This window comes from Nerophis ophidion, linkage group LG03 (assembly GCF_033978795.1).
Source record: "Nerophis ophidion isolate RoL-2023_Sa linkage group LG03, RoL_Noph_v1.0, whole genome shotgun sequence".
NCBI classification, from domain to species: domain Eukaryota; kingdom Metazoa; phylum Chordata; class Actinopteri; order Syngnathiformes; family Syngnathidae; genus Nerophis; species Nerophis ophidion.
In genome coordinates this window covers 5582052-5592006 of record NC_084613.1, presented here as the reverse complement: position 1 = coordinate 5592006, position 9955 = coordinate 5582052, and positions in this window count along the sequence as shown.

The following is a 9955-nucleotide window of genomic DNA, read 5'->3' as shown; positions in this document are numbered from 1 at the left end:
ATTGATTATGTTTTTTTTAAATCAAATTATGCTGAGAATTTTATATAAAAATTGTGTAAAAAATCGGTTTGAATTGAAGTGTTTAAAAATTCAGTGTCAAAAAATGTTCTGCTTCAGAACTGAAGACTGAAGTGTGGATGTTAATGAGTGTCTTTTATTCTGAAAGTGTTTTTGACACTGAATTTATTTTTGTGTTTTTCTGCGTTTATGCCGACAATTTCTTTGAAAAAAATTCTGAGTTAAAATTTTAGTGTAGCAAAATTCAGTGTAAAAAAATTCAATGTCAAAAAACATTTACATAATAAAGTGTTTTTTGACACTGAATTTCGTGAACTGAATTTTTTTTTTTTTACATCAAATTATGCTGACAATTACTTTGAAAAAAATTCACTGTAAAAAAAGTTAATTTCAGTGTAAAAAAATTCAATGTCAAAAAACACTTACATAATAAAGTGTTTTTTGACACTGAATTTATTTTTGCGTTTGAATTTCGTGAACTGAATATTTATTTTTTTTTACATCAAATTATGCTGAAAATTTCTTTGAAAAAAATTCACTGTAAAAAGAAAGTTAATTTCAGTATAAAAAAATTCAATGTCAAAAAACACAACTGTTTTTTGACACTGAAATTATTTTTGCGTTTGAATTTTGTGAACTGAATTTTTTTTTTTGCATCAAATTATGCTGACAATTTTTTTGAAAAAAATTCACTGTAAAAAAAAAGGTAGATTTTAGTGTATAAAAATTCAGAATTTATTTTTGTGTTTTTCTGCGTTTATGCCGACAATTTCTTTGAAAAAAATTCCGAGTTAAAATTTCAGTGTAAAAAAATTCAGTGTCAAAAAACACTTACATCATAAAGTGTTTTTTGACACTGAATTTATTTTTGCGTTTGAATTTCGTGAACTGAATATTTATTTTTTTTACATCAAATTATGCTGAAAATTTCTTTGAAAAAAATTCACTGTAAAAAAAAAGTTAATTTCAGTATAAAAAAATTCAGTGTCAAAAAACACATAATAAAGTGTTTTTTGACTGAATTTATTTTTGCGTTTGAATTTTGTGAACTGAATATTTATTTTTTTTACATCAAATTATGCTGACAATTTTTTGGAAAAAAGTTCACTGTAAAAAAAGTTAGATTTCAGTGTATAAAAATTCTGAATTTATTTTTGTGTTTTTCTGCGTTTGAATTTTGTGGACTGAATTTTCTTTCTTTACATCAAATTATGCCGACAATTTCTTTGAAAACAATTCCGAGTTAAAATTTCAGTGTATCAAAATTCAGTGTCAAAAAAATTCAATGTCAAAAAACACTCACATAATAAAGTGTTTTTTGACACTGAATTTATTTTTGCGTTTGAATTTCGTGAACTGAATTTTTTTTTTTACATCAAATTATGCTGACGATTTCTTTGAAAAAAATTCACTGTAAAAAAGTTAATTTCAGTGTAAAAAAATTCAGTGTCAAAAAACACTTACATAATAAAGTGTTTTTTGACACTGAATTTATTTTTGCATTTGAATTTCGTGAGCTGAATATTTTTTTTTTGCATCAAACTATGCTGACAATTTTTGGGAAAAAATTTCATTGTATAAAAATTCTGAATTTATTTTTGTGTTTTTCTGCGTTTGAATTTTGTGGATTAAATTTTCTTTCTTTACATCAAATTACGCTGACAATTTCTTTGAAAAAAATTCAGTGTATAAAAATTCACTGAATTTATTTTTGCGTTTGAATTTCGTGAACTGAAATTTTTTTGTTTGCATCAAATTATGCTGACAATTTCTCTGAAAAAAAATCACTGTAAAAAAAGTTAAGTGTAAAAAATTTCAATGTCAAAAAACACATAATAGTGTTTTTTGACACTGAATTTATTTTTGTGTTTTTCTGCGTTCAAATTTTGTGGACTGAATTTTCTTTCTTTACATCAAATTATGCCGACAATTTCTTTGAAAAAAATTCTGAGTTAAAATTTCAGTGTATCAAAATTCAATGTCAAAAAACACTTACATAATAAAGTGGTTTTTGACACTGAATTTATTTTTGCGTTTGAATATTTATTTTTTTTGCATTAAATTATGCTGACAATTTCTTTGAAAAAAATTCAGAGTTAAAATTTCAGTGTATCAAAAATCAGTGTCAAAAAACACATAATAGTGTTTTTTAACACTGAATTTATTTTTGCGTTTGAATTTCGTGGACTGAATTTTTTTTTTTGCATCAAATTATGCTGACAATTTTTTTGAAAAAAATTCACTGTAAAAAAAAAAGGTAGATTTTAGTGTATAAAAATTCAGAATTTATTTTTGTGTTTTTCTGCGTTCATGCCGACAATTTCTTTGAAAAAAATTCCGAGTTAAAATTTCAGTGTATCAAAATTCAGTGTAAAAAAATTCAGTGTCAAAAAACACTTACATAATAAAGTGTTTTTTGACACTGAATTTATTTTTGCGTTTGAATTTCGTGAACTGAATATTTTTTTTTTTTTACATCAAATTATGCTGAAAATTTCTTTGAAAAAAATTCACTGTAAAAAGAAAGTTAATTTCAGTATAAAAAAATTCAATGTCAAAAAACACAACTGTTTTTTGACACTGAAATTATTTTTGCGTTTGAATTTTGTGAACTGAATTTTTTTTTTTACATCAAATTATGCTGACAATTTCTTTGAAAAAAATTCACTGTAAAAAAAAGTTAGATATCAGTGTATATAAAAATTCAGAATTTATTTTTGTGTTTTTCTGCGTTTATGCCGACAATTTCTTTGAAAAAAATTCCGAGTTAAAATTTCAGTGTATCGAAATTCAGTGTCAAAAAACTCTTACATAATAAAGTGTTTTTTGACACTGAATTTATTTTTGCGTTCGAATTTTGTGAACTGAATATTTATTTTTTTTACATCAAATTATGCTGACAATTTTTTGGAAAAAAGTTCACTGTAAAAAAAGTTAGATTTCAGTGTATAAAAATTCTGAATTTATTTTTGTTTTTTTCTGCATTTGAATTTTGTGGACTGAATTTTCTTTCTTTACATCAAATTATGCCGACAAGTTCTTTGAAAACAATTCCGAGTTAAAATTTCAGTGTATCAAAATTCAGTGTCAAAAAAATTCAATGTCAAAAAACACTAACATAATAAAGTGTTTTTTGACACTGAATTTATTTTTGCGTTTGAATTTCGTGAACTGAATATTTATTTTTTTTACATCAAATTATGCTGACAATTTCTTTGAAAAAAATTCACTGTAAAAAAGTTAATTTCAGTGTAAAAAAATTCAGTGTCAAAAAACACTTACATAATAAAGTGTTTTTTGACACTGAATTTATTTTTGCATTTGAATTTCGTGAGCTGAATATTTTTTTTTTGCATCAAACTATGCTGACAATTTTTGGGAAAAAATTTCATTGTATAAAAATTCTGAATTTATTTTTGTGTTTTTCTGCGTTTGAATTTTGTGGATTAAATTTTCTTTCTTTACATCAAATTACGCTGACAATTTCTTTGAAAAAAATTCAGTGTATAAAAATTCAGTGTCAAAAAACACAAAGTGTTTTTTGACACTGAATTTATTTTTGCGTTTGAATTTCGTGAACTGAAATCTTTTTGTTTGCATCAAATTATGCTGACAATTTCTCTGAAAAAAAATCACTGTAAAAAAAGTTAATTTAAGTGTAAAAAATTTCAATGTCAAAAAACACTTACATAATAGTGTTTTTTGACACTGAATTTATTTTTGTGTTTTTCTGCGTTCAAATTTTGTGGACTGAATTTTCTTTCTTTACATCAAATTATGCCGACAATTTCTTTGAAAAAAATTCTGAGTTAAAATTTCAGTGTATCAAAATTCAGTGTCAAAAAAAATTCAATGTCAAAAAACACTTACATAATAAAGTGGTTTTTGACACTGAATTTATTTTTGCGTTTGAATATTTATTTTTTTTGCATTAAATTATGCTGACAATTTCTTTGAAAAAAATTCAGAGTTAAAATTTCAGTGTATCAAAAATCAGTGTCAAAAAACACATAATAGTGTTTTTTAACACTGAGTTTATTTTTGCGTTTGAATTTCGTGAACTGAATTTTTTTTTTGCATCAAATTATGCTGCCAATTTTTTTGAAAAAAATTCACTGTAAAAAAAAAAAGGTAGATTTTAGTGTATAAAAATTCAGAATTTATTTTTGTGTTTTTCTGCGTTTATGCCGACAATTTCTTTGAAAAAAATTCCGAGTTAAAATTTCAGTGTATCAAAATTCAGTGTAAAAAAATTCAGTGTCAAAAAACACTTACATAAGTGTTTTTTGACACTGAATTTATTTTTGCGTTTGAATTTCGTGAACTGAATATTTATTTTTTTACATCAAATTATGCTGACAATTTCTCTGAAAAAAATTCACTGTAAAAAAAGTTAATTTTAGTGTAAAAAAATTCAATGTCAAAAAACACTTACATAATAGTGTTTTTTGACTCTGAATTTATTTTTGCATTTGAATTTCGTGAACGGAATATTTTTTTTTTTACATCAAATTATGCCGACAATTTCTTTGAAAAAAATTCAGAGTTAAAATTTCAGTGTATCAAAAATCAGTGTCAAAAAAATTCAATGTCAAAAAACACTTACATAATAAAGTGTTTTTTGACACTGAATTTATTTTTGCGTTTGAATTTCGTGAACTGAATTTTTTTTTTGCATCAAATTATGCTGACAATTTTTTTGAAAAAAATTCACTGTAAAAAAAAAAAGGTAGATTTTAGTGTATAAAAATTCAGAATTTATTTTTGTGTTTTTCTGCGTTTATGCCGACAATTTCTTTGAAAAAAATTCCGAGTTAAAATTTCAGTGTATCAAAATTCAGTGTAAAAAAATTCAGTGTCAAAAAACACTTACATAAAAGTGTTTTTTGACACTGAATTTATTTTTGCGTTTGAATTTCGTGAACTGAATATTTATTTTTTTACATCAAATTATGCTGACAATTTCTCTGAAAAAAATTCACTGTAAAAAAAGTTAATTTTAGTGTAAAAAAATTCAATGTCAAAAAACACTTACATAATAGTGTTTTTTGACTCTGAATTTATTTTTGCATTTGAATTTCGTGAACGGAATATTTTTTTTTTTACATCAAATTATGCCGACAATTTCTTTGAAAAAAATTCAGAGTTAAAATTTCAGTGTATCAAAAATCAGTGTCAAAAAAATTCAATGTCAAAAAACACTTACATAATAAAGTGTTTTTTGACACTGAATTTATTTTTGCGTTTGAATTTCGTGAACTGAATTTTTTTTTTTTTACATCAAATTATGCTGACAATTTTTTTTTTTTAAAATTCACTGTAAAAAAAAGGTAGATTTTAGTGTATAAAAATTCAGAATTTATTTTTGTGTTTTTCTGCGTTTGAATTTTGTGGACTGAATTTTCTTTCTTTGCATCAAATTATGCTGACAATTTCTTTGAAAAAAATTCTGAGTTAAAATTTCAGTGTATCGAAATTCAGTGTAAAAAAATTCAGTGTCAAAAAACACTTACATAATAAAGTGTTTTTTGACACTGAATTTATTTTTGCGTTTGAATTTCGAGAACAGAATTATTTTTTTTGCATCAAATTATGCTGATAATTTCTTTGAAAAAAATTCACTGTAAAAAAAGTTAATTTCAGTGTCAAAAAACACTTTCATAGTGTTTTTTTGACACTGAATTTATTTTTGCATTTGAATTTCGTGAACTGAATTTTTATTTATTTTTACATCAAATTATGCTGAAAATTTCTTTGAAAAAAATTCACTGTAAAAAAAGTTAGATTTCAGTGTATAAAAATTCTGAATTTATTTTTGTGTTTTTTGTGCGTTTATGCCGACAATTTCTTTCAAAATAATTCCGAGTTAAAATTTCAGTGTATCAAAATTCAGTGTAAAAAAATTCAATGTCAAAAAACACTTACATAATAAAGTGTTTTTTGACACAGAATTTATTTTTGCGTTTGAATTTCGTGAACTGAATTTTTTTTTTTTACATCAAATTATGCTGCCAATTTTTTTGAAAAAAATTCCCTGTAAAAAAAGTTAATTTCAGTGTAAAAAAATTCAATGTCAAAAAACACTTACATAAAGTGTTTTTTGACACTGAATTTATTTTTGCGTTTGAATTTCGTGAACTGAATTTTTTTTTTTTTTTACATCAAATTATGCTGACAATTTTTTTGAAAAAAATTCACTGTAAAAAAAAAGTTAGATTTCAGTGTATAAAAATTCAGAATTTATTTTTGTGTTTTTCTGCGTTTGAATTTTGTGGACTGAATTTTCTTTCTTTACATCAAATTATGCCGACAATTTCTTTGAAAAAAATTCTGAGTTAAAATTTCAGTGTATCAAAATTCAGTGTAAAAAAATTCAATGTCAAAAAACACTTACATAATAAAGTGTTTTTTGACACTGAATTTATTTTTGCGTTTGAATTTCATGAACTGAATATTTATTTTTTTACATCAAATTATGCTGACAATTTCTTTGAAAAAAATTCACTGTAAAAAACAGTTAATTTCAGTGTAAAAAAATTCAATGTCAAAAAACACTTAAAGTGTTTTTTGACACTGAATTTATTTTTGCGTTTGAATTTCGTGAACTGAATTTTTTTTTTTTTTTACATCAAATTATGCTGACAATTTTTTTGAAAAAAATTCACTGTAAAAAAAAAAGTTAGATTTCAGTGTATAAAAATTCAGAATTTATTTTTGTGTTTTACTGCGTTTGAATTTTGTGGACTGAATTTTCTTTCTTTACATCAAATTATGCCGACAATTTCTTTGAAAAAAATTCTGAGTTAAAATTTCAGTGTATCAAAATTCAGTGTAAAAAAATTCAATGTCAAAAAACACTTACATAATAAAGTGTTTTTTGACACTGAATTTATTTTTGCATTTGAATTTCGTGAGCTGAATATTTTTTTTTTGCATCAAATTATGCTGACAATTTTTGGGAAAAAATTTCATTGTATAAAAATTCTGAATTTATTTTTGTGTTTTTCTGCGTTTGAATTTTGTGGATTGAATTTTCTTTCTTTACATCAAATTACGCTGACAATTTCTTTGAAAAAAATTCAGTGTATAAAAATTCAGTGTCAAAAAACACATAAAGTGTTTTTTGACACTGAATTTATTTTTGCGTTTGAATTTCGTGAAATGAAATTTTTTTGTTTGCATCAAATTATGCTGACAATTTCTCTGAAAAAAAATCACTGTAAAAAAAGTTAATTTAAGTGTAAAAAATTTCAATGTCAAAAAACACTTACATAAAAGTGTTTTTTGACACTGAATTTATTTTTGTGTTTTTCTGCGTTCAAATTTTGTGGACTGAATTTTCTTTCTTTACATCAAATTATGCCGACAATTTCTTTGAAAAAAATTCTGAGTTAAAAATTCAGTGTCAAAAAAAATTCAATGTCAAAAAACACTTACATAATAAAGTGGTTTTTGACACTGAATTTATTTTTGCGTTTGAATATTTATTTTTTTTGCATTAAATTATGCTGACAATTTCTTTGAAAAAAATTCAGAGTTAAAATTTCAGTGTATCAAAAATCAGTGTCAAAAAACACATAATAGTGTTTTTTAACACTGAGTTTATTTTTGCGTTTGAATTTCGTGAACTGAATTTTTTTTTGCATCAAATTATGCTGACAATTTTTTTGAGAAAAATTCACTGTAAAAAAAAAAAGGTAGATTTTAGTGTATGAAAATTCAGAATTTATTTTTGTGTTTTTCTGCGTTTATGCCGACAATTTCTTTGAAAAAAATTCCGAGTTAAAATTTCAGTGTATCAAAATTCAGTGTAAAAAAATTCAGTGTCAAAAAACACTTACATAATAAAGTGTTTTTTGACACTGAATTTATTTTTGCGTTTGAATTTCGTGAACTGAATATTTATTTTTTTTACATCAAATTATGCTGAAAATTTCTTTGAAAAAATTCACTGTAAAAAAAGTTAATTTAAGTGTAAAAAAATTCAATGTCAAAAAACACTTACATAATAGTGTTTTTTGACACTGAATTTATTTTTGCATTTGAATTGCGTGAACTGAATTTTTTTTTTTTACATCAAATTATGCTGAAAATTTATTTGAAAAAAATTCACTGTAAAAAAAGTTAATTTCAGTGTAAAAAAATTCAATGTCAAAAAACACTTACATAATAGTGTTTTTTGACACTGAATTTATTTTTGCATTTGAATTTCGTGAACTGAATTTTTTTTTTTTTACAGCAAATTATGTTGACAATTTTTTGGAAAAAAATTCAGAGTTAAAATTTCAGTGTATCAAAAATCAGTGTCAAAAAACACATAATAGTGTTTTTTAACACTGAGTTTATTTTTGCGTTTGAATTTCGTGAACTGAATTTTTTTTTGCATCAAATTATGCTGACAATTTTTTTGAGAAAAATTCACTGTAAAAAAAAAAAGGTAGATTTTAGTGTATGAAAATTCAGAATTTATTTTTGTGTTTTTCTGCGTTTATGCCGACAATTTCTTTGAAAAAAATTCCGAGTTAAAATTTCAGTGTATCAAAATTCAGTGTAAAAAAATTCAGTGTCAAAAAACACTTACATAATAAAGTGTTTTTTGACACTGAATTTATTTTTGCGTTTGAATTTCGTGAACTGAATATTTATTTTTTTTACATCAAATTATGCTGAAAATTTCTTTGAAAAAATTCACTGTAAAAAAAGTTAATTTAAGTGTAAAAAAATTCAATGTCAAAAAACACTTACATAATAGTGTTTTTTGACACTGAATTTATTTTTGCATTTGAATTGCGTGAACTGAATTTTTTTTTTTTACATCAAATTATGCTGAAAATTTATTTGAAAAAAATTCACTGTAAAAAAAGTTAATTTCAGTGTAAAAAAATTCAATGTCAAAAAACACTTACATAATAGTGTTTTTTGACACTGAATTTATTTTTGCATTTGAATTTCGTGAACTGAATTTTTTTTTTTTTACAGCAAATTATGTTGACAATTTTTTGGAAAAAAAATCACTGTAAAAAAAGTTAATTTCAGTGTAAAAAAATTCAATGTCAAAAAACAATTACATAATAAAGTGTTTTTTGACACTGAATTTCGTGAACTGAATTTTTTTTCACATCAAATTATGCTGACAATTTTTGGGAAAAAAATTCACTGTAAAAAAAAGTTAGATTTCAGTGAATAAAAATTCAGAATTTATTTTTGTGTTTTTCTGCGTTTATGCCGACAATTTCTTTGAAAAAAATTCTGAGTTAAAATTTCAGTGTATCGAATTTCAGTGTAAAAAAATTCAGTGTCAAAAAACACTTACATAATAAAGTGTTTTTTGACACTGAATTAATTTTTGCGTATGAATTTTGTTAACTGAATTTTTTTTTTACATCAAATTATGCTGACAATTACTTTGAAAAATATTCACTGTAAAAAAAGTTAATTTCAGTGTAAAAAAATTCAATGTCAAAAAACACATAATAAAGTGTTTTTTGACACTGAATTTATTTTTGCGTTTGAATTTCGTGAACTGAATATTTTTTTTACATCAAATTATGCTGAAAATTTCTTTGAAAAAAATTCACTGTAAAAAAAAAGTTAATTTCAGTGTAAAAAAAATCAATTTAAAAAACACTTACATAGTGTTTTTTGACACTGAATTTATTTTTGTGTTTTTCTGCGTTTGAATTTTGTGGATTGAATTTTCTTTCTTTACATCAAATTATGCCGACAATTTCTTTGAAAAAAATTCCGAGTTAAAATTTCAGTGTATAAAAATTCAATGTCAAAAAACACTTGCATAATAGTGTTTTTTGACACTGAATTTATTTTTGCGTTTGAATTTCGATAACTGAATATTTATTTTTTTTACATCAAATTATGCTGAAAATTTCTTTGAAAAAAATTTCACTGTAAAAAAAGTTAGATTTCAGTGTATAAAAAT